The 27827-nt window shown below is 48.7% G+C and overlaps 3 non-coding genes across 3 annotated transcripts; 1 reads left to right on the top strand and 2 right to left on the bottom strand.

Annotated features, from left to right (window-relative positions):
• Positions 1 to 7257: 7257 nt before the first annotated feature.
• Positions 7258 to 7340, bottom strand: TRNAL-CAG (transfer RNA leucine (anticodon CAG)). Its single transcript has one exon. It is a non-coding gene; the product is annotated as a tRNA-Leu (tRNA).
• A 109-nt stretch (positions 7341 to 7449) lies between these two features.
• Positions 7450 to 7521, top strand: TRNAD-GUC (transfer RNA aspartic acid (anticodon GUC)). Its single transcript has one exon. It is a non-coding gene; the product is annotated as a tRNA-Asp (tRNA).
• A 12153-nt stretch (positions 7522 to 19674) lies between these two features.
• TRNAQ-UUG (transfer RNA glutamine (anticodon UUG)) lies at positions 19675 to 19746 on the bottom strand. The gene has a single exon. It is a non-coding gene; the product is annotated as a tRNA-Gln (tRNA).
• Between the last annotated feature and the right edge of the window lie 8081 nt (positions 19747 to 27827).

Raw genomic sequence — 27827 nt, 5'->3', positions numbered from 1 at the left:
CCGCCACAGGTAAAACGCATGCGGAATTCGCATGTGTTTTCCCGCAAAACACATGCGTTTTGCGAGCGTTTTTAGCTTGCAGAATGCTTTCACTTTTCCAAACGATTTGAAGCATGGCTTGGAAAAGTGATTGACAGGTTGATCACACTTGTTAAACATAGTGCTTGACAAGTGTGACCAACTTTTTACTATTGATGCTGCCTATGCGGCATCAATAGTAAAAGATAGGATGCTAAAAATAATAATAAAAAAAATTAAAAATAGGGATATACGTACCCTCTGTCGGCCCCCGGAGTCCTCACCGGCGCTGCCGGCAAGTTCTGTTCCCAGGCGTGCTTTGCGAGAATGACCTTTGTGACGTCACAGTCACGAGACCGCTACGTCATCAGAGGTCATTCTCGCAAAGCACGCCTGGGAACGGAATTTGCCCGCAGCACCACTGAGGACTTAAATTAGAAGGGGCCAACTGTGGGTTAGACAGAAGCATTTCCTGAACTTAGTAGGGCCAGGGAGCCCAGACAGTCTTGTAGGGCCTTAGAACCCAGGCAACGCAGTGGACCCCGTAACGTTTCAAGCTAGCAGCCCAGTCATCCAGGGCTTGGGAACTGAGGTACACGGCAGCAGAGGAATGCAGGGCAGCTCCAAGTTGTGGCAGTTTACTACGTGGGCAGATGCCCTTAGGTTTGAGGGAAAATGGACAGGGGAACTCCTGAAACACTTATTTCCCGGCCTCTTTCCACCGGCTGAGGAAGAATGATGGGGACAGAACAATCACTCATGGATCATTAATAGATCACCATACAGTATCATGTTATCAGCAGCACATCTACAGTTTATACCGGCGATGTGCTGCTGAGAACAATGATTTTTTCCGGCATAAACAATCCAATCACTAGATGAATATGCAGCATTTGCTTGTTTAGTATAATACACCCCATAGTCCTCCACAGTCCTCCATATTGTAAAATGCACACCCCATAGTCCTCCATATAATAGAATATGCCCCATAGTCGTCCATATAGTATAATACACTCCCCATAGTCCTCCATATAGTATAATACACTCCCAAGAGTCCTCCACATATTAAAAACATATATTAAAATACACTCCTCAGTCCTCCTCCATATAGTATTATACACTTCCCATAGTCCTCCATATAGTACAATACACTACTCATAGTCCTCCATATTAAAATACACTCCTCAGTCCTCCATATAGTATAATACACTCCTCATAGCCCTCCATATATTAAAATACCCTTAGTCCTCCATATAGTATTACACTACTCAGTCCTCCATATAATATAATACACTCCTCATAGTCCTCCATATATTAAAATACACTGCTCAGTCCTCCATATAGTATAATACACTCCTCATAGTGCTTCATATAGTATAATGCATCACCATAGTCATCCATGTAGTACAATTCACTTCCCTTAGTATAATGCACCTCATAGTTCCTTATATAGTATAATGTATTCTCCATAGTCCTTGATACAGTATAATGCAGCCGACATATAGGATAACACAGCCACCCCATAGAGAATAATGCAGCCACCCCATAGAGCATAATGCAGCCACCCCACAGAGTATAATGCAACCACCCCAGAGAATAATGCAAGCACCCCACAGGCTTTGCTCTTCTGTCAGAGGTGAAGGGGTTGGTGCATCGCCATCTGGCCTGGTTCTGGGGGCGGACCAGATTAGGTCATCAGGCTGTGAGCCTGTGAGGGATAGCCGTATCCTTCAAATACTTTAGAGCCTGTCCTGCAGGCCGCCAGAGATAGTCTTGGTTTCCCCAGTAATCTAGTGTTTAATTGCTACTTTTGACTCTGACCTTTGCCTGGATTTCTGACTCTGCTACAGCCTGCTGATTTTGTACCTCTGCTGCTGGCCTGGTTTTTGACTCTGACCTTAGCCTGGAGTTTTGACTCTGCTACAGCCTGCCAATTTTTGTACCTCTGCTGCTCGCCCGGTTTCTGACTTTTGACTCCTGACTACGCTTTCGGTCTCGGTTTTTAGTTCCTTCCTGGCGACCGTCCTGCTCCGGTCCGCTGCTCTCATAGGCAGCTACCTCTTGGGCTCCGCTGTAATTCCAGATCCCTGTATGGGGGTAAAGGGTCTCGGGGTTTCTCGGGGTGCTGTCTTACGTGCAGCTCAGACTCGCAACTGACAGACGTCACACCATCTCCCCACAGAATATAATGTTGCCCCATCAAAGAGTATGATGCAATCCTCCCTCATAAAATCTAATACAGTCCCCCTTAGAATATAATGTAGCCCCCCATAGAATATAATACAGCCCACCTCCCCATAGAATATAATGTAGCCCCCCCATAGCATATAACACAGCCTCCCCCATAGAATATAATGTATAATGTACCCCCATAGTATATAACACAGCCTTCCCAATAGAATAGAATATACCCCATAGTATATAACACAGCCTCCCCCATAGAATATAATATACCCCCAATAGTATATAACACAGCCACATAGTATATAACACAGCCACATATTATATAACACAGCCACATAGTATATAACTGTCACATAGTATATAACAAAGCCCACATAGTATATAACACAGACACATAGTATATACCACAGCTCACATAGTATATAACACAGCCACATAGTATATAACACTGCCACATAGTATATAACACTGCCACATAGTATATAACACAGCCCACATAGTATATAACACAGACACATAGTATATAACACAGCCCACATAGTATATAACAAAGCCACATAGTATATAACACAGCCCACATAGTATATAACACAGCCCACATATTATATAACATAGCCCACATAGTATATAACAGCCCACATAGTATATAACAGAGCCCCATAGTATATAACACAGCCCACATAGTATATAACACAGCCCACATAGTATATAACACAGCCCACATAGTATATAACGGAGCCCACATAGTATATAACGCAGCCACATAGTACATAACACAGCCACATAGTATGTAACAAAGCCCACATAGTATATAACACAGCCCCATAGTATATAGCACAGCCACATAGTATGTAACACAGCCACATAGTATATAGCACAGCCACATAGTATGTAACACAGCCACACAGCATATAACACAGCCACATAGTATATAACACTGCCCACATAGTATATAACACAGCCACATAGTATATAACACAGCCATATAGTATATAACACAGCCCACATAGTATATAACACAGACACATAGTATATAATACAGCTCACATAGTATATAACATAGCCACATAGTATATAACACAGCCACATAGTATATAACACAGTCACATAGTATATAACACAGCCCACATAGTATATAACACAGATACATAGTATATAATACAGCCCACATAGTATATAACACAGATACATAGTATATAATACAGCTCACATAGTATATAACATAGCCACATAGTATATAACACTGCCACATAGTATATAACACTGCCACATAGTATATAACACAGCCCACATAGTATATAACACAAACAAATAGTATATAACACAGCTCACATAGTATATAGCACAGCGCACATTGTTATGAATGGGAAACCGAGGAGGAAAAAAAGACAACAAGCTAAGTCTCAGAAAACCAGAGAAGTTAGTTTCTATGCAGATTGCAGCTCCCGGATCTTAACCGCACAACTAGCAGCAGTCGTGGAGCTTTCCTACGTTGGTCCTAGACGCCTCGTCACAACGGGAGAACTACATAAGCCTAAAGCAGGAAAAGAGGAAAACTAACTGCCCCAGAGCAGACCCCAAAGGAAAGACAGCCCTCCACATGTATTGACGGTGAAACAAGATGAAAATACAAACAAAGGCAGGAAAATAGGCTGAGCAAACGATGGGGCCCGGCTAACTAAAAAGGACAGAAAAGGAAAGACACTGTCTGCAATCTGCCAAAAAAAACCTACAAAAATAATGTCCAACACTTCTGATAGCAAAATTAACCCTGAAGTCACTAGACTTCTAAACCTATATCAGCACTCTGAAATATTCTGAGACAGAGCAAAAAAGAGGCCAATCTAATAAGGGACAAAAAGCAGATTGGCAAATACTGATTGATAGGAGTGGAATTTCAGCACAGCCCCAGCAGGGGCAGGCTGATTACACAAAAAACTGAATTGACCAACAAGCGCAAGGGTGAACATTAGCAAAAAACAAACTTAACTTGAGAAGACTGGAAGAGAGCTGAAGTCCAGGACCAGAGAAGCAGACTGAATCACCTGCACTCGGATAGGGCGTCGGCTGTCTTATATCCAGTCTGATACTCCAGAGGTCCAATCGTTATCTTCCTCATCAGGTGGCAGATCACTACCACTTAAACCAACCGCACTACATCCTATCACCACCAGAGGGAGAACAGAAGGGGAAGTCTCAACTGGTGGAGCAGAAAATGAGTTCATGACACCACATATATAACATAGCCCACATAGTATATAACAGCCCACATAGTATATAACAGAGTCACATAGTATATAACACAGCCCACATAGTATATTACACAGCCCACATAGTATATAACAGAGCCACATAGTACATAACACAGCCCACATAGTATATAACACAGCCCCATAGCATATAGCACAGCCACATAGCATATAACACAGCCACATAGTATATAGCACAGACACATAGTATATAACACAGCACACATAGTATATAGCACAGCCAGATAGTATATAACAAAGCCACATAGTATATAACACAGCCACATAGTATATAGCACAGCCCACATAGTATATAACACAGTCACATAGTATATAGCACAGCCTCATAGTATATAACACAGCCCACATAGTAAATAACACAGCCACATAGTATACAACACAGCCCACATAGTATATAACACAGCCACATAGTATATAGCACAGCCAGATAGTATATAACACAGCCCACATAGTATATAACACAGCCCACATAGTATATAACACAGCCAATATCCCCCCCCCCCCGAGAATGGCCCCACAGTCCAGTACTCAGTCCGGCTGACTCCTGTCTCAGCACCTGCAATGCCTGGCACACAGTGGGTGCGCGATGATGAATGTACCCCCATATCGGTATAATGCACCCCCATAGGGGTATAATGTGCCCCATAGTAGTATAATGCAGCCCCATAGTAGTATAATGTACTCCCATAAAATAATGCAGCCCCATAGTAGTATAATGTACTCCCATAGTATAATGCAGCCCCATAGTATAATGAAGTCCCATAGCAGTATAATGGGCCCAGGGGCCCTCAGCTAGCGGCACATCACACAGCCACTATGGGGCCTGAGAGGCAGGGGGCCCGCCTGCCGCCAGCACCAACTCCCCCGCCGTCGCCGCATTGAACTAGACCGGCGTCTGCTGGTACAGTTCAAAGCAATGATGGTGGAGAGATCGTCAGCTAACACTCCCTCTCCAATCATTCCCCTCTACCTCTGACACTCACTGCGGTGCGCGATGATTCTATGGGGGTGCATTATACTACTATGGGGCTGCATTATACTATGAGAGTACATTGTACTACTATGGGGCACATTATACTGCTATGGGGGTGCATTATACCGATGTGGGGAGTTTCAAGGGGGCCCCGAAAATGTTGCCAGTATGGGGCACCAAAATGCATAGTGGCAGCCCTACATGGCACACTGAGTTGTGATGTGCTGTAATCCAGCACATGCGGCGTGTACTTGCGCAGTTATAGGTACCTCATCCTATCGATCTTCTGCGCAGGCGCTGGCGAATCTCTGCTACTGTGCACTGTCCTGTCACTTAAGGTGAGCGGGTAGGAGTCCCAGTGATATTAAAAGTGTGCTTGTCTCGGAATGTTTTTCTGTCATTTTCCCAGGATGTGTGTATTGTTGACGGTTATTATGCATAGAACGCAATATCTGCCTGTTGCATATGCTCCTGTTGGCGCATGCTGATGTAACATCACCAGCGCTGCTTGCCTGCTTGATACGGAAGTGAGCAGAGCCAAAATAAGTCACCAGTGATAAGTCCACAATGACCAGTTACCTGTCACTAGTTGCAAAGCGACTTTTATGAATGCTACACGAACATTGTGGCTAGCAATTGTGGCGCCCCTGAGGGTTCAGTTGCCACAGAGGTACTGCACCTCCTCCTGAGGTGTGGTGCCCCACCATCCAGGTGAGTTGGAGGCTCCTAACCACGCTCCAACACTCGCATCCCACACAACACGGTAGTTCAGCAAAGCCACATTGCGGCTCCCTGCTTAGAGTGTAGCAGAGCACCTTTGGTGGCTCCCTGCTTGGAGCACGAAACGTGCTGGGAGGCGGGTGGAGTTTAGAATACATAAAAGAGTGGGAAGGTTTAGAAGTTCAGTGAGTTCGAGGTCGGTCAATTGGAGAGTCACTCAGAGAGTAGTGAGGAAAGAAGATCCCTGGGAGAGGGATGGAGGAAGGAGGTGCTGCAGCAGATCTCAGTGACCTGGGTCGGCTGGCACGGGAAAGGAAAGAAAGAGAAAGACATTGAACAGAAACCTGATCTTCCATAAGAAGGAAAGACTAGTACGGAACATAGGAGTAAAAGGGAACAGAGGACGTGGGTTAGAGGAAGAACCCTGCCTAGAAGTTCTAAGCGCAAGGCCGGGGCCCGGTCCCCGAGGTTGTATGGACACTAATGGTTCTGCAGCAGACACCGGTGGAGTAGTGGGCTGTAAATGCACTACTCCCATCTCAGACTTGGGGCACAACGGCAACTTGGATAGTGAGCCGGGGCTCAGCAGTAAGGAGTCCCCGAAGCAGGCTACAGCTGTCTGCCATACAAGTACAGTTCTTGGGAATATCTGTCAGGAGGAACTCCAGTGTAACTCAGTACTAGGAGATCTTCACACTTAAAGGCGCTATACTGTAGAGGAGACATTCATAAAGGCACATGTTGGCGGAGTATTGGAAGGGAGCGTCCTATCTTGCCTGGAGGTCAACTGAGTCCCTGACCCGGAGGACACAGCACGGAGGCAGGCACCTGTGTGTACTACAGACTGTGAGTAAAGCTTTGGAACTACAAGCCCTATAAATCGTTTAAGCGACATCCAGTATTACCTTTAAAGTAATGTACCAGGATGTGTTAAAAAGAAATAACACTTGAGACCTCCATTTTTCTTAACAAACAGGTGAATCATTTTTGTTACATCAGAATAGGGCTAGTTAATTTCTTTGTAGCAGAGGAAACAAAACTACACAAGCAACAACTTAATGACTTGAAAAAAAAATCTAAAACAGGTAGTTTTGTCAGAAGTGGGATTCGAACCCACGCCTCCAGGGGAGACTGCGACCTGAACGCAGCGCCTTAGACCGCTCGGCCATCCTGACAGTTATAGAATAAAATTGACAAGGTCTATAGCTGGTCATAGCTCTGCAGAAATGGACTCGGTCTGTTCACTCTATTTCATACAACAATTACACTATCTTCAGAAACCAATCCTCGTTAGTATAGTGGTAAGTATCCCCGCCTGTCACGCGGGAGACCGGGGTTCGATTCCCCGACGGGGAGGTTGCTTTTTTTTTTTTAAACTGACATTTTTGTGAAACATAGTCATAAATAGTGTTGAGCATTCCGATACCGCAAGTATCGGGTATCGGCCGATATTAGCTGTATCGGAATTCCGATACTGTAGTTCCGATACTTTTTTCATATCGAATACCGGAATCGGAAGTTCCCATAATGCTAGGAGCCCGCTCGATTTGATTCAGCCAATGGGGATCCTCAGAAGTGTGGGCATATCCTGTTAGGCATGTAGGCATGTTAACTACTGGCATGGCTGTGACTGGCTGCTGAAATGATGTCATGATGCACTATAAAAAGCGCTGCAGCCGCCATTTCTGGTCACTCTGCTGTGAATTCAGTTAGGGACAGGCTGCTGTTGAAGACTGTGAGGGACAGTTAGAAATAGCGATTCTAAAAACAATATTGTGCTTTATCCAGGCTACATAAACCACCACTGTAGCTTGCTTTTCCCTAGCAGCGCTGTTTTCACAGCTGTCTGCAAGGGCTGTGTGAGTGCAGACCCACGCTGTGTAGTGTGTCCTGCAGGCACGTCTGCTTGTAGGCCGGCCAGCGTGTGTCTCTGCCTCATACACATTTTTCTTTTATTGCTGCTTTTTTTTTCTCCTGTATAGTGTGCTTCCATACGTATCCATATACGTTGGTTGCAAACACTAAAGGAGTGGACAGCGGAGCCTTTCAGCAGCCTTTCAGTGCTATAGCCCATTTCTCTGCACTGTTTTTGGCTGTCTGATAGGTCTCTCTGTGTGTGAGTGCAGCTCACGTTGCAGTGTGTTCTACAGCCACCGCTAGCTGTAGTCCGCTCAGCGTGCGTCACTGCCTCATACATAGTCCTTTTTTTGCAGCAAATTTAGCCAGATTTTTGCTCCTATATTAGTGTGCTTCCAACCGCATCCATTGTCATTGGTTGATTGCAAACACTGTATAGGATTAGATAGAGGAGCCTTTTTGCTGGCTTGTGCCCTTCAGGGCCAGCCAGGCTAGTATCACCCTATTTTTTGGAGCCTCATCAATTGCATTGTAGGTTAGCTTCCTGCATTGTAATCGCTCCAAAAAGTTTGTGATACTATAGCTTTCAAACTTTGGTCACATCCTTTCCTTTCCCCCCACCCAAAAAAAAAAAAGGAAATAAAGTTCACCAAACACTCCACTTTACAGTTGTCTAGGCCACATTAGATCATATTAAAGTGTAGTACACACACTCTTAGCCAAATTAGTGTTTCTTATACTGGTTAGCAGGTGTTCAGGAATAAGAACACTAAACCACCCCTTTTTTACTTTTCTGCCTATCTTTATCAGTCTACCAAGATGAAGAAGGCAGGGAGTAAGGCACGTGGTCGTGGCCGTGGAGTTTCAGCAGGGAGAGGAAGGGGGGATTCAGCAGGGAGAGGACGTGGGGATTCGGTATCTGCTGCGGCCACCAGTGACCCGGCATCCCCCACTTTTACGAGGCAACAGTCCTTCATGCGCAGCTTTGTAGGACCTCGCCGTACCCCACTGCTGCGTGACGAACAAATTGAAGCCGTTGTCGGATGGATGGCAGCTAACGCATCCACTTCAATGACTTCCGCATCCTCCCAAGGCCAGAGCACTGAAGAGCAACCATCTGTCTCTTCACCACCTGCCAAATTGCCCAGGCAGTCTGAGAGCCCTGGACAGGAGCCATCTCAATCTTTACTTCTGTTCTCAGAATCTGTTGGCTTGGAAAGAGGTGGCCAGCCAAGCAGCATTCTAGAGCGTGAAGAAGAGGGAGTATGCAGTGATGCGCAACTGCTTTGTCCCTCTGAATCTGAAGAGGCGGGTGGGCCAGTGCCTATGGTCAGCACACCTCAGTATGCATCAGATGATGATGAGACTCAGTTGCCAATTTCTGGTGTGTACGGTGCTGGCGAGACAACCCAGGACCAGCCGGTGCTTGAAGAGGGGAGTGGAGATGATGAGGTCCTTGACCCATCATGGTGTCAGCCACAGGAAGGTGGTGGGAGCAGCTCTGAGGAAGAGATTCCCGAACGGCCAAAAGAGGAGGGAGAGGGCGGGGGCAGACTTGGTTGCCTGTAGCCTCCACTTTGGCACCCGTGAGGAGCAATCCTCTTCCAAAACACAAAACGGGCGCTCCCAGGACTTGCAGTGTGTGGTCTTTTTTTGACACAGTTGCAGATGACATTTGCTTTGTCAAATGCAAGCTGTGTCATCAGAAAGTGAAACGAGGGAAAAATGTGAGCAACCTCAATACCACAAATATGTGGAAACATGTGCATACCAAGCACGAGGTGGAGTTACACAGACACACTGAAGATGTAGGCCAACCTTCAGCAGCACCTACCACCTCTTCAGCTCGTGTTGGGGCCTCTTCCTCCAGCTCACACACAGCTGGTTTGGCTTCCTCACTGGAACGCCATGGAAGAACCACTGCCACTGTTGTCCAGAGACCCAGTGAAATTCCACCCACTGAACCACGTTCGCAGTCATCAGCACCCTCCCAGGCCACTCACCAGCAATCGGTAGCACAGGCATGGGAGAAAAAGCGGCCATACTCGGCAAACCATCCCCGAGCACTGGCTCTGAATGCCGGCATTGCCAAACTACTGGCCCTTGAGATGCTGTCATTCAGGCTGGTGGAGACTGACACATTCCGGAACTTTATGTCATTGGCAGTTCCACAATACAATGTGCCCAGCCGCTTTTATTTCAGCAGGCAAGCTGTCCCTGCCCTGCAAAAGCATGTGGAGGGAAAAATTAAAAATGCGCTACTAAATGCCGTCAGTAGCAAGGTCCACTTGACCACCGATGCGTGGACCAGTAGCCATGGACAGGGACGATACCTTTCCCTCACTGCCCATTGGGTCAATGTTGTGGAGCCGGGTACAGATCTGGAGAGTGGCTCTGTACGTATTCTGCCAACTCCAAGGATTGCAGGAATGCAGTCTGTACATATTGAGTCCTCCTCCTACTCTAGTTCCTCGGAATCAGCACTGCGTGAGCCTGTTAGGCCAGATATGAGCACAGGTGTGGCCAAACGTCAACAGGCCGTCCTTAAATTAATTTCTTTGGGGAATCGGAGCCACACAGCACAGGAGCTCTGGAATGCCATCAAGCAGGAGAGCGATGTGTGGTTTGTGCCAGCGAATCTCCAGCCAGGTTTGGTAGTGAGTGACAATGGCCGAAATCTAGTGGCAGCTCTGGGCCTAGGCAACCTCACTCACATACCATGTCTGGCACACGTGCTCAATTTGGTCATGCAGAGCTTTCTGAGGGACTATCCGGATCTTGATGCACTGCTGCACAAGGTTCGCCTAGAGTGTGCTCACTTGCGGCGTTCCAGCATGGCAAGAACGCGCATTGCATCTCTGCAACGCCGATTCCGCCTGCCAGAACATCGCATCATATGTGACCTCCCCACCAGGTGGAATTCAACGTTACATATGTTGGAGCGGTTATGTGAGCAGCAGGCAGCAATAATGGAGTACCAGCTACATCAGGCGCAAACAAGTCGCACTGTGCCCCGGACACACTTCACCACCACTGAGTGGGCCACTATGAGGGACATCTGCCAAGTTTTGCGTGCCTTCGATGACTCCACGCGGATGGCCAGTGCAGATGATGCACTAATCAGCATGACTGTCCCCCTCATCTGTCTGCTTCAAAAAACCTTACAAGCACTAAGTGAGGAGGTTTTTGAAGAGGTCGAGGATGAGCAGTCAGAAATGCCATCTGCTTCTGGCAAGTCTGCGCATCGTGCTTCCACACAAAGGCCCAGGCAGGGGACACTTAGTGAGGAGGATGACGAGGAGTCAATGGAGGAGGAGGAACACATCTCTCCAGAGGAGGGAGGTACACAAGGCTCTAGTAGTCAGTGTGTACAGCGAGGGTGGGGTGATGCTGAGCAGGCAGAGATGCTGCCTCAAGCTGGGGACAGCGTTTCCGGTCCAGTTGGCAGTCTGCAGCACATGGATGATTTCATGCTGCAGTGCTTGTTAAATGACCGCCGCATCGCCAACATTCTCCACACGGCTGATTATTGGGTGTACACCCTCCTAGATCCTCGCTACCGGGACAACTTACAAAGCCTCATACCACAGTTGAACCGGGAGCGAAAAATGCGGGAGTACCAAGAAACACTTGTGCAGGCCATCATGTTCTCCATTCCCCCCACAATTGTTGCTGGTAGTGCTTTTCAAAGCAGCCATGTGGGTAGAGGCAGTGGAGGAAGCTCTGCACAAAGAGGTAGCAGAGGCAGTGCCGCAGGACAAGGCAAGGCCAGTATGGCCCAAATGTGGAAAAGTTTTGTGGGACCACCACAAACGGCTACACCATCACAGACGGCTCCAGTCAGCAGGAGGCAACGTTTCCGTCAGATGGTGACAGACTACTTGTCGTGCCCTGTTAGTGTTCTCCCAGACGGCTCTTCCCCGTTCAAGTATTGGGTCTCTAAGCTGGATACAAGGCCAGAGCTTAGCCAGTATGCATTGGAGGTGCTGGCTTGCCCTGCTGCCAGTGTATTATCGGAACGTGTCTTTAGTGCTGCAGGTGGTGTGGTAACAGACCGTCGCACGCGACTATCCGCCGATAATGTTGACCGGCTTACTTTTGTGAAAATGAACAAGGCCTGGATCTCACCTGAATTTGCCAGTCCTCTTCCAGAATAAATAATTGGCTGGCAACAGGATCCAGGTCTCCTGTTGTGTTCATGTTTCTATGACCTGAACTTTATTTCCTGGGCTACAGCAACGCCCGTTGTTGCTCAGAAGTGCTGTCCGCACAGACAAAACACTCGCTCATGTGTAAGTGGGGTTCGGTAACGTCAGCTGATCCCCTGCTGTGTGTACGGCAAACTCTCCTGCTGCCTACAACTTCTGACTACCTCTAATTTAATATGTTCTCTGATTTGCCCTCTGTCTCCACTCTGTTTTGAGTATTTCCTCCGGCCTACAACAGCGCCTGTTTCTGCTCTCAAGTGCCGTCTGCACAAGCCACACTTGTTCCTGTGGTACCTGGGTCCTGTAACATCTGCTCATCTCCAGAGTTGAGCACGGCAATGTCTCCTGCTTTGTCTACATTCCCACTACTTGTAGTGGAAATGTGGACAGAGCAGGAGACATTGCCTGACTCACCTCTAGGGAGAAGCTGCTGTTACAGAACCCCAGTAACACAGGAACAATTGTGGGTTGTGCAGACGGCATTTCAGAGCAGCAACTGGCGTGGTTGGAAGCCAGCGGAAATACTCGAAACAGAGTGAAGACAGAGGCCTAATTGGAGTACATTGACAGTTAGTAGTAGTCTAGAAACAATCGCAAACTGCCACCAAGTAGGCCTCGGCCTACTACCTGATTTTCCCTGGGCTCCGACACCGCCAGTTGGTGCTCAGAAGTGCTGTCCGCACAGACAAAACACTCGCTCATGTGTAAGTGGGGTTCGGTAACGTCAGCTGATCCCCTGCTGTGTGTATGGCAAAGTGTCCTGCTCCCTCCACAGTCAAACAACCTCAGATTTACACCTGGCTCCAAGTAGGCCTCGGCCTACTACCTTATTTTCCCTGGGCTCCGACAACGCCAGTTGGTGCTCAGAAGTGCTGTCCGCACAGACAAAACACTCGCTCATGTGTAAGTGGGGTTCGGTAACGTCAGCTGATCCCCTGCTGTGTGGAGGGCAAACTGCTGCTGCCTCCAAATTTTAGCTACTTCAGATTTAAACATTCTCTGATTTGGCCTCTGTCTCCACTCTGTCTCTAGTATTTCCCCTGACCTCCAACACCGCCAGTTCCTGCTCACAGTTGCCGTCCACGCATTCCACACGTGTTCCTGGGGTTCTGTTACGTCAGCAGATCCCCCAATGTGTGTCCGCCACTGTCTCCTGCGCTGTCCACCTTCCCACTGCAAGCGGTGGGAATGTGGACAGAGCAGGAGACAGTGGCAGACACACATCAGGGGATCTGCTGACATTACAGAATCCCAGTAACACAGGAACACGTGTGGATTGGGCAGACGGCTACTGTACGCATAAACTGGCGGTGTTGGTAGTCACGTGAAATCCTGGAAACATAGTGGAGACAGATGCCTAATTGGAGCACGTTGACAGTCTGTTGTAGCCTACAAACAATCTAAAACTGCCACCAAGTAGGCCTCGGCCTGCACCCTGGTTCTCCCTGGGCTCCAACAATGCTAGTTGGTGCTCGGAAGTGCTGTCCACACAGAAAAACACACTTGTTCATGTGAAAGTGGGGGTCAGTAATGTCAGCTGATCCCCTGCTGTGTGGAGGGCAAACTGCTGCTGCCTCCAAATTCAAACAACGTCTTATCTTAAACTGCCTCCAAGTAGGCCTCAGCCTACAAAATGACTATCCCTGGGCTCCAACATCGTCAGTTGTTGCTCGGAAGTGCCGTCCATACAGAAAAACACACTCTTTCATGTGAAAGTGGGGTTCGGTAACGTCGGCTGATCCCCTGCTGTGTGGAGGGCAAAGTGTCCTGCTACCTCCAAAGTCAAAATTCCTCAGCTTTACACCTGGCTCCTAGTAGGCCTCGGCCTGCACCCTGGTTCTCCCTGGGCTCCAACAACGCTAGTTGGTGCTCGGAAGTGCTGTCCACACAGAAAAACACACTCGTTCATGTGAAAGTAGGGTTCAGTAACGTCAGCTGATCCCCTGCTGTGTGGAGGGCAAACTGCTGCTGCCTCCAAATTGTAACTACTTCAGATTTAAACATTCTCTGATTTGGTCTCTGTCTCCACTTTGTCTCTAGTATTTCCCCTGACCTCCAACACCGCCAGTTCCTGCTCACAGTTGCCGTCCACGCATTCCACACTTGTTCCTGTGTTCCTGGTGTTCTGTAACGTGAGCTGATCCCCCAATGTGTGTCCGGCACTGTCTCCTGCGCTGTCCACCTTCCCACTGCAAGTGGTGGGAATGTGGACAGAGCAGGAGACATTGGCAGACAAACATCAGGGGATCTGCTGACATTACAGAACACCAGTAACACAGGAACACGTGTGGATTGGGCAGACGGCTACTGTACGCATAAACTGGCGGTGTTGGTAGTCACGTGAAATCCTGGAAACAGAGTGGAGACAGATGCCTAATTGGAGCACGTTGACAGTCTGTTGTAGCCTACAAACAATGTAAAACTGCCACCAAGTAGGCCTCGGCCTGCACCCTGGTTTTCCCTGGGCTCCAACAACGCTAGTTGGTGCTCGGAAGTGCTGTCCACACAGAAAAACACACTCGTTCATGTGAAAGTGGGGGTCAGTAACGTCAGCTGATCCCCTGCTGTGTGGAGGGCAAAGTGTCCTGCTCCCTCCAAAGTCAAAATACCTCAGCTTTACACCTGGCTCCTAGTAGGCCTCGGCCTGCACCCTGGTTCTCCCTAGGCTCCAACAACGCTAGTTGGTGCTCGGAAGTGCTGTCCACACAGAAAAACACACTCGTTCATGTGAAAGTGGGGTTCGGTAATGTCAGCTGATCCCCTGCTGTGTGGAGGGCAAAGTGTCCTGCTCCCTCCAAAGTCAAAATACCTCAGCTTTACACCTGGCTACTAGTAGGCCTCGGCCTGCACTATGATTGTACCTGGGTTCCAACAACGCTAGTTGGTGCTCGGAAGTGCTGTCCACACAGAAAAACACACTCGTTCATGTGAAAGTGGGGTTCAGTAACGTCAGCTGATCCCCTGCTGTGTGGAGGGCAAACTGCTGCTGCCTCCAAATTGTAACTACTTCAGATTTAAACATTCTCTGATTTGGCCTCTGTCTCCACTCTGTCTCTAGTATTTCCCCTGACCTCCAACACCGCCAGTTCCTGCTCACAGTTGCCGTCCACGCATTCCACATGTGTTCCTGTGTTACTGGGGTTCTGTAACGTCAGCAGATCCCCCAATATGTGTCCGCCACTGTCTCCTGCGCTGTCCACTTTCCCACTGCAAGCGGTGGGAATGTGGACAGAGCAGGAGACAGTGGCAGACACACATCAGGGGATCTGCTGACATTACAGAATCCCAGTAACACAGCAACACGTGTGGATTGGGCAGACGGCTGCTGTACGCATAAACTGGCGGTGTTGGTGGTCACGTGAAATCCTGGAAACAGAGTGGAGCCAGATGCCTAATTGGAGCACGTTGACAGTCTGTTGTAGCCTACAAACAATCTAAAACTACCACCAAGTAGGCCTCGGCCTACACCATGATTGTCCCTGGGCTCCAACAACGCCAGTTGGTGCTCGGCAGTGTCTTTGGCACGGGGACTCCCTGTTGCCCAGCCTGGTTCCAGCACGCCTGCTGTTTCCGGGTAGTGTCAAGGTCACTATGCCACCAATCCGTTGTCCTGTCGTCTTGCGGCCGGGTTAGCCGACTCTACGGTGCCTGCAGTTTAGGTGACTCCTATGTGGGCTGCGGGAACTGGCACTGAAGGCTGGATCCGTAGTGCCAATGGGACATGGACCCCCTGTAGGACTGTGGGTTTCAGTAACCGCGGCCGGCTTGCGGCCTGGCTACTTTGCTTTCAATGGGTACCTTCTGCTACCCACCCGGGTGCCAGCACTGTCTGCTGGTTCTCGCCAGAGCCTTTGGCCTAGGTGCCTCCATCTCGGTATCCGAGGTCCAGCACCGTCAGCTGGTCTTTGGTAGTGCTTTCTAGCACAGGTACCTCCTGCCTAGTAACCGTGGTCCAGCACCGTCAGCTGTTCCTCGGTAGTGCCATTGGCTCTTGTAGCTTTTGCTACCCATCTGGGTTCCAGCACCGTCAGCTGGTTCTCGGCAGTGTCTTTGGCACGGGGACTCCCTGTTGCCCAGCCTGGTTCAAGCACGCCTGCTGTTTCCGGGTAGTGTCAAGGTCACTATGCCACCAATCCGTTGTCCTGTCGTCTTGCGGCCGGGTTAGCCGACTCTACGGTGCCTGCAGTTTAGGTGACTCCTATGTGGGCTGCGGGAACTGGCACTGAAGGCTGGATCCGTAGTGCCAATGGGACATGGACCCCCTGTAGGACTGTGGGTTTCGGTAACTGCGGCCGGCTTGCGGCCTGGCTACTTTGCTTTCAATGGGTACCTTCTGCTACCCACCCGGGTTCCAGCACTGTCTGCTGGTTCTCGCCAGAGCCTTTGGCCTAGGTGCCTCCATCTCGGTATCCGAGGTCCAGCACCGTCAGCTGGTCCTTGGTAGTGCTTTTTAGCACAGGTACCTTCTGCTTAGTAACCGTGGTCCAGCACCGTCAGTTGGTCCTCGGTAGTGCCATTGGCTCTTGTTCCTTCTGCTACCCATCCGGGTGCCAGCACTGTCTGCTGGTTCTCGCCAGAGCCTTTGGCCTAGGTGCCTCCATCTCGGTATCCGAGGTCCAGCACCGTCAGCTGGTCTTTGGTAGTGCTTTTTAGCACAGGTACTTTCTGCTTAGTAACCGTGGTCCAGCACCGTCAGTTGGTCCTCGGTAGTGCCATTGGCTCTTGTTCCTTCTGCTACCCATCCGGGTGCCAGCACTGTCTGCTGGTTCTCGCCACAGCCTTTGGCCTAGGTGCCTCCATCTCGGTATCCGAGGTCCAGCACCGTCAGCTGGTCCTTGGTAGTGCTTTTTAGCACAGGTACCTTCTGCTTAGTAACCGTGGTCCAGCACCGTCAGTTGGTCCTCGGTAGTGCCATTGGCTCTTGTTCCTTCTGCTACCCATCCGGGTGCCAGCACTGTCTGCTGGTTCTCGCCACAGCCTTTGGCCTAGGTGCCTCCATCTCGGTATCCGAGGTCCAGCACCGTCAGCTGGTCCTTGGTAGTGCTTTTTAGCACAGGTACCTTCTGCTTAGTAACCGTGGTCCAGCACCGTCAGTTGGTCCTCAGTAGTGCCATTGGCTCTTGTTCCTTCTGCTACCCATCCGGGTGCCAGCACTGTCTGCTGGTTCTCGCCACAGCCTTTGGCCTAGGTGCCTCCATCTCGGTATCCGAGGTCCAGCACCGTCAGCTGGTCCTTGGTAGTGCTTTTTAGCACAGGTACCTTCTGCTTAGTAACCGTGGTCCAGCACCGTCAGTTGGTCCTCGGTAGTGCCATTGGCTCATGTTCCTTCTGCTACCCATCCGGGTGCCAGCACTGTCTGCTGGTTCTCGCCACAGCCTTTGGCCTAGGTGCCTCCATCTCGGTATCCGAGGTCCAGCACCGTCAGCTGGTCCTTGGTAGTGCTTTTTAGCACAGGTACCTTCTGCTTAGTAACCGTGGTCCAGCACCGTCAGTTGGTCCTCGGTAGTGCCATTGGCTCTTGTTCCTTCTGCTACCCATCCGGGTGCCAGCACTGTCTGCTGGTTCTCGCCAGTTTCTCAGCCTTCTTGTACCTTCTGCTACATTTCCAAGATCAAGCTTTTTGAAATTGTCTTTGGTAATCCTTATTGATCTCCATGACGATGACCCTGATGATGACGACCCTGAAGACCACACCAAAGAAGACCAGAAATATGACCCTAAATAATAAGACCAAGAGGACAAAGAACATGAAGACAACCACCAAGATACAGAACAAAAGACAGAAGAACAAGAAGCAGAAGAAGCAAAAGCAGAAGAACAGAAAGCAGAAGAACATTAAGCATAAGACAAAAAATCAGCATAGAAGAAATCAAAATTATAAGCAGAAGAAGACTAAGCAGTAAATGGGGGTGAGTCTGTTCCTCTTCGTGGTGCCCCTGGAAAATGCCTGCTGCTGCAGGCCAAACTGAACGCGGACAAATCCTGTTGTAAATCTTTTGTGACAGGCAGAACGTAAGGTGTAATCTTATAACTTTTATAGATAAGTACTACAGGAATGCCTGTCACCATAAGAAAATGAAGAAAAAGAAGAATAGGAAGAAGATGAAGAAATAGCATATGAAAATTAATAATAGCTGAATAAGAAGAATATGAAGAATGGAAAGAAAAAATTAATGGGAAGAAGGTGAAGAAGAAGAAGATGAATAAGGTGAAGAAAAAGTTGATGAAAAAAATGCTACTGCTGCGGATCATGAAGGAGAAAGTGTGGGAGAAGTACAAAAGAAGGTGAAGAGCATGGAAGTTGCGAAACATACATATCTGACTAAATATAAAAAAGTTAACATAGTCAATATCTTTTTAACTCCGAACGTCTTGAAAAAAAAAATTGGAATTAATGCTATGCCATGTGATTTGAATAAACCACTATGCTTTTAATGTCTCCTCCACCTCCCACAATACATTCTACATGATTCTTATTTGTTTTCAATTATGTAGAATTAGCCAACAAGGAAATAAAGGCCTTTTTTTAATTCCGATACCGGAAGTCCCATTGACTTGAATGGGACTTCCGGTATCGGAATCGGCGTTACCCGATATTTTTTTCGTATCGGGCGATACCATCCGATACGATATTTTTGGGTATCGAACGGTATCGCTGAACACTAGTCATAAAGTATTTTGATGTTCCCCTCACAAATGTTACATCAGAATATCTCTAAATTCCTATTTTTGGTAGGAGTTGACGTTTCGCTAATAAAAACATTATATGAATATACTAGCTGAAGAGCCCGGCGCTGCCCAGGCATAGTAACTAACTGTGGTTAGTTATAGCAAATTATAATTATCCTCCATCCCATAGTCCCGTGCCCATATACCCATCATACATAGCCACCATCCCATAGTCCCGTGCTCATATACCCATCATACGTATCCTCCATCCCATAGTCCAGTGCCCTTATACCCATCACACATCCTCCATTCCATAGTCAACCATTATGACATCATAATGAGCGGCGGGGCTTGCAACCTATGATAACATCAGTGTCGCCATGGCAACCATTGTGACATCATAATGAGGGCGGGGCTTGACGCCCACACACTGTTTCCCCAGTATGTAGATAAAATTGTTTGGTGAATTGGAACGCGTGGGGTTAAAATTTCGCCTCGCAACATAGCCTAGGACGCTCTCGGGGTCCAGACGTGTGACTGTGCCAAATTTTGTGGCTGTAGCTGCGACGGTGCAGATGCCAATCCCGGACATACATACACACACATACATACACACATACATACACTTGAGCTTTATATATTAGATTTCTAATTAATTGTATAAAATTCAACATGAAGCACATAGCTTCACATGCAAATGTTCGTATAGAGGTATGTTTATTAAATCTATACTGCTTTGATAGAGATCAGAAAAGCACAAAAAACAAAACATAACAGGTTCCACCGAGATTTGAACTCGGATCGCTGGATTCAAAGTCCAGAGTGCTAACCATTACACCATGGAACCTCCAAGTTTATTAAAGCTCCACAGAAGCACTAAAGCATTGCAGATGCTGCTGCACATGTCGCTATCACAGGTCACTTTAGCAGGACGCACTAAAAAGAATGAAAAAAAGGAATAAAGAAAAAGAATGAAGATAATAACTTATAGGTCCAAAGACATGGAGAGGTATTATAGATTTCTTATGCATGTTGGATATGAAATGAGCATTAATTATAAGTAGACAATTAGGAAATGAACAAATATCACATATATACAGGTGTATATTATATTCCTTGTGATTTATAGGTGGGGAATGAACATGAAATATCTGTAGATAATAAGGGAATGAACACATATCCCAAATAAACAGGTGTATATTACTGTATTTTACGGACTATAAGACGCACCCCAAGTTTTCAGAAGGAAAATAGGGAAATAAAAAATGTGTCAAATGGGGGGTCTGTGCTGGGGCAGGGGCTCTGTGCTGGGGTATAGGCTCTGTGCTGGGGCAGGGGGGCTGTGCTGGGGCAAGGGCTCTGTGATGGGGCAGGGGGGCAGAGGGTCTGTGATGGGGCGGGGGTGTGTGCTGGGGGGGCTGTGCTTCGAAGCCACAGCCTGCCACCACCACCACACCAGAGCCCCGCCGCACCCACACCAGCCACAGGATTTCTAAGTATATTGCGACCATAAGACGCACCCCCATTTCCCCAAAAAAAAATTTGGGAAAAAAGTGCGTCTTATGGTACGAAAAATACGGTATATTCCCTGTGATTTATAGGTGGGGAATGAACATGAAATATCTGTAGATAATAAGGGAATGATGATATATCCCATATAAACAGGTGTATATTATATTCCCTGAGCTTTATAGGTGGGGAATGAACATGGAATATATGTAGATAATAGGAGAATGAACACATATCCCATACATACAGGTGTACAGGGCCAGACTGGGACTAAAATTCATCCCTGGCATGTGAAGGTGCACAGGCCCACTTGTCACATGGTGACTGTATAACATATAGTCACAGCTGTAGCCAATATTACAGCTCAGTCCTATTTATTGCTCTTGATTTGAACCCAGGACCTTAGTGCTGCATCCTGCTGATACCCCAACACTGAGACGCTGCCCTGTCCCTATTACTGCACCTGCTGTGTGGTACAATAACCCTCTTACTGCCCCACATAATAATGCCTCCTTTGTGCCCTATAGCTGGTAATATTGCCCCCCTAGAAAATATTAATGCACTGTGCAAATGCCCTAGAAAACATTATCTGCATTTTCCCATAAGGCTAGTTTCACATTAGCGTTTACGGCCGCAGCGTCGGGCTGCGCACGGCTGCCGCTAAGCCCTGCCCGTGCCGCGCCTCCGTCGGTAGCTCCGCCTACGGACGCATGACGCTGCATGCGTCCCCTATCTTTAGCACTGGGGCCGTGCGCAGTATGCGTTTGGCGGTGCATGCGTCCTTTTGACGCTGTGCCGAGCGCACCAAATTGGAACCTGTTGCGTTTGGCGCAGCATCAAAAGGACGCATGCGCCGCCAAACGCATACTGCGCACAGCCTGCGTTCCCAGTGCTAAAGATAGGGGACGCAGGGCGCATGCAGCGTCATGTGTCCGTAGGCGGACCTACCAGTGGAGGCGCGGCAGGGGGCGGGGCTTAGCTGCGGCCGTAAACGCTAATGTGAAACTAGCCTAAGAAAGTAATAATGCGCTATGTACACATATGATGGCCATTGTATTCTGAGTGTTCCTATAACAATTATGCTTCTTAAGTGCCCACTTAACATCTACTAATGACCCAGTAGTCCCCAATGTACAACTCCTCTATATGCATTATGATGGGGAAACTGCTCCCCTATATACAGTATAATACACCCACAGTTCCTCCATACACAATATGATGTTCCCACAACTGCCCTCTACACAGTATGATGGGCCCACAGCTCCTCTGTACACAGTACGGTGGTTCCACAGCTCTACTATACACAGTATGGTGGTCCCACAGCTCCCCAATCACAGTACGGTGGTTCCACATCTCCACTATACACAGAACGGTGATTTCACAGCTCCATTATACACAGTACGGTGGTCCCAGAGCTCCACTATACACAGTATGATGAGACCACAGCTCCACTATATACAGTACAGTGGTTGGTTCCACAGCTCCACTATACACAGAATGGTGGTCCCACACCTCCTCTATATACAGTATCGTGGTCCAAGAGCTCCACTATACACAGTATGGTGGTTCCACAGCTCCACTATACAGAGTATGGTGGTCTCAGAGCTCCACTATACACTATATGATGGGCCCAAAGCTCCACTATACACAGTACGGTGGTTCCACAGCTGCTCTATACATAGTATTGTGTTCGAAGAGCTCCACTATACACAGTATGGTGGTTCCACAGCTCCACTATACACAGTATGACACCCCCAAAGCTCCTCTGTACACAGTATGTGGTTCCACAGCTACACTATACACAGTATGGTGATCCGACAGCTCCCCAATCACAGTACGGTGGTTCCACAGCTCCACTATACATAGTACAGTGGTTCCACAGCTCCACTATACACAGTGCGGTGGTCTCAGAGCTCCACTATACACTATATGATGGGCCCACAGCTCCACTATACACAGTACGGTGGTTCCACAGCTCCACTATACAAAGTATGGTGGTCCCAGAGCTCCACTATACACAGTACGATGGTCTCACAGCTCCTCTATACATAGTACCGTGGTCCAAGAGCTCCACTATACACAGTATGGTGGTTCCACAGCTCCACTATACACAGTATGACACCCCCCACAGCTCCTCTGTACACAGAATCATTGGCCCACAGCTCCTCTATACACAGTATGGTGGTCCAAGAGCTCCACTATACACAGAAAGGTGGTTTCACAGCTCCACTATACACAGTATGATGAGCCCACAGCTCCACTATACACAGTATGGTGGTCCCAGAGCTCCACTATACACAATATGATGGGCCCAGAGCTCCACTATACACAGTATGATGGGCCCACAGCTCCACTATATACAGTACGATGGTCCCACAGCTTCACTATACACAGTATGATGAGCCCACAGCTCCACTATACACAGTATGGTGGTCCCACAGCTTCACTATACACAGTATGATGGTCCCACAGCTCCATTATACTCAGTATGGTGGTTCGACAGCTCCCCAATCACAGTATGGTGGTCCGACAGTTCCTCAATACACAGTATGGTGGTCCGACAGCTCCCCAATACACAGTATGGTGGTCCAACAGCTCCGCTATACAAAGTATGAAGGGCCCACAGCTTCCCTACACATAGCATGATGTCCCCACTGCTCCCCCAAAATAATGAATCCCACAGTAACCCTCAGACTGTATAATGGCCCCCGCATTAGTCCCCAAACTGTATAATGGTCCCTGAATTAGTCCCCAAACTGAATAATGGCCTCCGCATTAGCTTCCAAACTGTACAGTATAATGCTCCCCAACATTAGTTCCCAAATTGTATAATGGTCCCAGCATTAGTCCTAAAACTGTGCAATGCCCCCCACATGATCTCCCAATCTGTATAGTGACACCCGCACATTAGCTCCCAAACTGTAGAATGGCCTCTACATTAGTCCACAAGCTATATAATGGCTGCTGAAATAAATTTGAAGAACTATGACGGCACACAGGGCCCCTTCCCACACAGTTTTGGGGTCCCTCACACTATGTATAAGGTTCCCCTATTGTTTATGATGCCCCCACATGACACCACAAGTTTTAATTAAAAAAAACAAGTTAGATTATACTCACCCAGGGGCGGTCCGATGCGGTCCGGGTCCGATGGGTGTCGCGGTCCAGGTCCGGTGCCTCCCATCTTCATGCGATGACGTCCTCTTCCTTGCTTCTGTTGTGGCTCCTGCGCAGGTGTAAATCTCTGCCCTGTTGAGGGCAGAGCAAAGTACTGCAGTGCGCAGGCGCCTGGAAAGGTCAGAGAGGCCCAGCGCCTGCGCACTGCAGTACTTTACTCTGCCCTCAACAGGGCAAATCAGTACGCCTACGCAGGAGCGCGGTAAGGCAGAGGACGTTATCGCAAGGACCCGGACCTGCGACACCCATCAGACCCGGAACGCACCAGACCGCCTCTGGGTGAGTATAATCTAACTTGTTTTTCTTATCTTTCAGGTTACATCAGGGGCTTATCTACAGCATTATAGAATGCTGTAGATAAGCCCCTAATGGCGGTGGCTGCAGCTTATATGCGAAAAATGACAGATTCCCTTTAACTGTGTATGTGCATTGTACATGCTGATTAATTACAGTAAGGGCAGTGTAGCTCTGGATGGGCCCCCTGAGTGCAGGGGCCCGGGACAACCGTACAAGCTGCACCATGGTAGCTACGCTACTGTATACTGTGGCTACAGACATCAGATATTAGAGCAGTCACATATTACTCTGTATATAACATTTGATGTCTGTGCACACAGTATATTATATCACTAATATATGTTATACTATGTGTACAGACATCGGATGTTATATACAGTGTAATATGTCATGCTATATATTACGATATTACTGCAGACATCATTTACAGTGCGACCCGATCTGTGTCAAGCTTTAAGCTGGGCAATATTGTCAACTCACCGTGCCTCAGAGCGACTGCAGACACGACAACAAGGCAAGATCCTACCCTGCCAGAGACCTCCTGCCCCGGCCCCCTGCTCTGCTGACCTCATCTCAGAAGCTCCTCTCAGCCCGGCCAGCTCGCAGGTGACGTCCGCCCTCTCACATCGTGCAGTGTGTGTGCAATTCTGGGATGGCTGGCACAATGGAGGCTCGCCAGCGCCACTCGCCTTGCCCGAGTCACTCACATCATGGGTCGCCCACGCCACGCGCTCAAAATAAAAATGGCCGCGGCCGCCAGAGACAGAGCAGGTTTCCTCCTGCTGCAGTCCGGGGGCGGGGCTTTGTCGACCGACGACATGCAGCGTCACCACGTTGCGGCACGTTTTTATCCCCTGCTGCCTGCCGCCTTGCCAGAAAAATTTAAAGGGCCGGCGGCAGGTAAAAAGAGGCCGACCGGCCGCCGCCGCGGCAAGCGGCCCATAACTTCATGAAAATGGCGGCCCAGCGGGAAAATGCCCGGTTGGGTAAGTGGCCAATCCGGGCCTGCAGGTGTATATTATATTCCCTGTGCTTTATAGGAGGGGAATGAACATGGAATATCCGTTACAAAACAAGTAGGTGTTGAATGAACATGAAAAACATGTAGATAATAGTATCTACATATTTTCATGTTCATTCAACACCTACTTGTTTTGTAACGGATTGAAGTGCTTGTAATGAATAAGAGAATGCTCACACAAAAATTGAATTTACTTAAATTGATTTAATTAATAAATTATAAGATTAAATAATAAACAGTATAAACAATAAATTCATGTCCATCAAAACAAGCATTGCATACATTACATTCTCAAGGCAGAAAATCCATCAACCTCTGTGTCTTTGAATGTCCATCTCCAATCTCTTCTCTCTGTGTCCCTCCCCAGTGTTCAGTCCCCTTTTTATATGTTAAAAACTGTATATTCAGACTTCTTTAAAAGCTTTGATCCCCCATGGTATGTGTCCCTGGGTACTTAACAACCACCAATTAACACATATAGGATAAACATCTCCAGGGAAAGGTCTAATCAAATAAGGCCCCTTTCACATATCAGTTTTTTGCCATCAGTCACAATCAGTCAGATTTTGAAAAAAAAGATCCGGTGACTGATGCCGCTGGATCCGTTTTTTTTCTCATAGACTTGTATTAGCGATGGATTGTGACGGACGGCCACACGTTTCATCCATCGTTCGACGGATCCATTGGAAATTCTTTGTCCGTCGGCCGGAGACAACGGACATAGGAACGTTTTTTGTCTCCATCGAAAAATCCGATTTTTGCTAGAATTTAAGCCTATGGGCGACGGTTCTGTCACCGTCCAACAAATGACGGAATCTGGCGACGGACTCCGTTTTATTTAAATGCACATGTGCCGACAATGTGTGACTGTATGGTGTGTGCGGGCTATGTGTGTGTGCGTGTGTGGCGGGCCTGTGCAGGAGTATGCGGGTCTGTGCGGGGGTATACGGGTCTGTGCGCGGGTATGCAGGACTGTGTGCGGGTATGCCGGTCTGTGCGGGGGCATGCGCGGGGATATGTGGGAGTCTGTGCGCGGGTATGAGGGTCTGTACGGCGGTCTATGCGGGGGTCTGTGCATGGGTATGCGGGTCTATGCGGGGGTCTGTGCGCGGGTATGCGGGTCTGTGCGGGGGTCTGTGCATGTGTGTTTGTGTATGCAGGCATTGTCCGATATGTGAAAGCAGCTCTGCTTACTGTCAGTGCATGTAAACATTGATTCCTCAGGATGACTGCTGCCCCCAGCACTGATGAATAATCGCGGTAAGTATTCACATACTATATATAGAGTGACTGCAGGCTTGTAGTTTAGGACCAGAAAACCCCTTTAACATGTACAGGTCCTGGACTGGTGCTTCTACTCTGCTTTTTGGCTGCAGTACTCACAATGCAATGAAATAGCCAGGGGGATACAGAGCTCAAAGCAGAGAAGCGCTGCCGATCCGGGGAATAAGTATGCTTTTTTCTTATCTTATTCAGCACATTTGAGGGCAGTGGACAACCTCCCTTACAGTGGAGAAACCATAATCATAGAGTGAAGATCAGAAAAACCTGAGAAGTTACCAGAATGGTTTCATAACCTAGAGATGATAGAGAGGGCCCTTAGGCACACATGCATGGAGAACCACACTTGGGACAAGTTAAGACAGGACAGCCTCTTGGGGCACGTTCAGAAAGGACGGCCTCTCGGGACAAGTTCAGAAAGGACAGCCTCTCGGGACAAGTTCACACAGGATGGTCATGAAGACATGTTTACCTTGAGCAGATAGGGTGGCCACAGGGATAAGTTCACTGTTCTGGCCTGGGTATTCAGCCCCCAGAGTGCCAGAAAGGGGTATGGACACCGCTAAAGCAGTCACAGGGATACAAGGGCAGCTGTGGTGGAGACACAGGTACTCAGGATACGGGACACTATCAGACTAAGGAAGATGAACTGGCAACATACAGTTACCACCAACCACCTAACACAACTATAGGAGTTGCTGAGGCAGCTCCTAATAGGGGAGTGCTGTGAATTCTCTTACTTCTGAGTCAGGGCTCCCTCTGGTGGTTACTGTGGGTAGTGGAGCTGGCCGGATTGACAGAGGTCTTCCACCTGATGATGATGATTGGAGATCTGGTGTTACTGATTGGAGTATTTAAGTCAGCAGGTTTCCTTCAATCCCTGCTGGTGATTAGTTCTTCCTGTGTATACTGAGGTCTGATGTCTACTGCCTGATCCTGCATTTTTCAGTTAAGTTGTTCATTTGCTAATTGTGACATCGGCGGCCGTACCCGCCGATGCCCCTTTAGCGGCGGTGCCCGCCGCAGCTTCCTCTCACCTGCCTCCCCCTGCTCGCGCGTCCTTCCGCGCTGCTTGCCGCTCTGCTGCGGGTAACCGCGCCGGCCTTAGGCCGCGCGCGCGCGTTCCTCCGGCCTCTGTTGGCAGGGGGCGTCGCTAGGGGAGGGTCTGTAGGGCGCACTTCCGGTCTCCGCATATATCAGGCGCCCGCTCCATTCTGAGGGCGCCTGATGATTGTTTGTGACTCGCAGCACCCATCGGCCTTACCTTTTTCAGTGTTCCCTGCCTATCCTTGTTGCTCCGTTGTCTGCCCTGTTCCTGGTCCTTGTCCGTCAGCCTGTCTCCTTCCGTGGTCCTCCCTGTACCTTTCCTGTAGTCTTCCTGCCATCACCTTCTGCCTTCCTCCCCGCTACTCCTGCTCTGTCTGCCAGTCCTCCGAGTCGTCCCTGCTGGCTCCGGCTGTCGCGGTTCCGCCCCCTGTGGTCCTGCCCCTAACGATCCCTGTACAGGGGTCGGTCTTCACCAGGTGCGCTCGGCCCAGGGGCTCCGGATCCGCGATCCAGGGGGTCCACTCTTGGACGTATTGCCAGAGGCGTCACAGTATCATCAGGCCATGGATCCCGCCGGTGCCGCAGCCGCCACACAA

Source organism: Dendrobates tinctorius, unplaced genomic scaffold, assembly GCF_039654945.1.
Source record: "Dendrobates tinctorius isolate UK_male_01 unplaced genomic scaffold, ASM3965494v1 ptg000384l, whole genome shotgun sequence".
In the NCBI taxonomy this organism is placed as follows: domain Eukaryota; kingdom Metazoa; phylum Chordata; class Amphibia; order Anura; family Dendrobatidae; genus Dendrobates; species Dendrobates tinctorius.
This window is presented reverse-complemented; position numbering and strand designations above follow the sequence as displayed.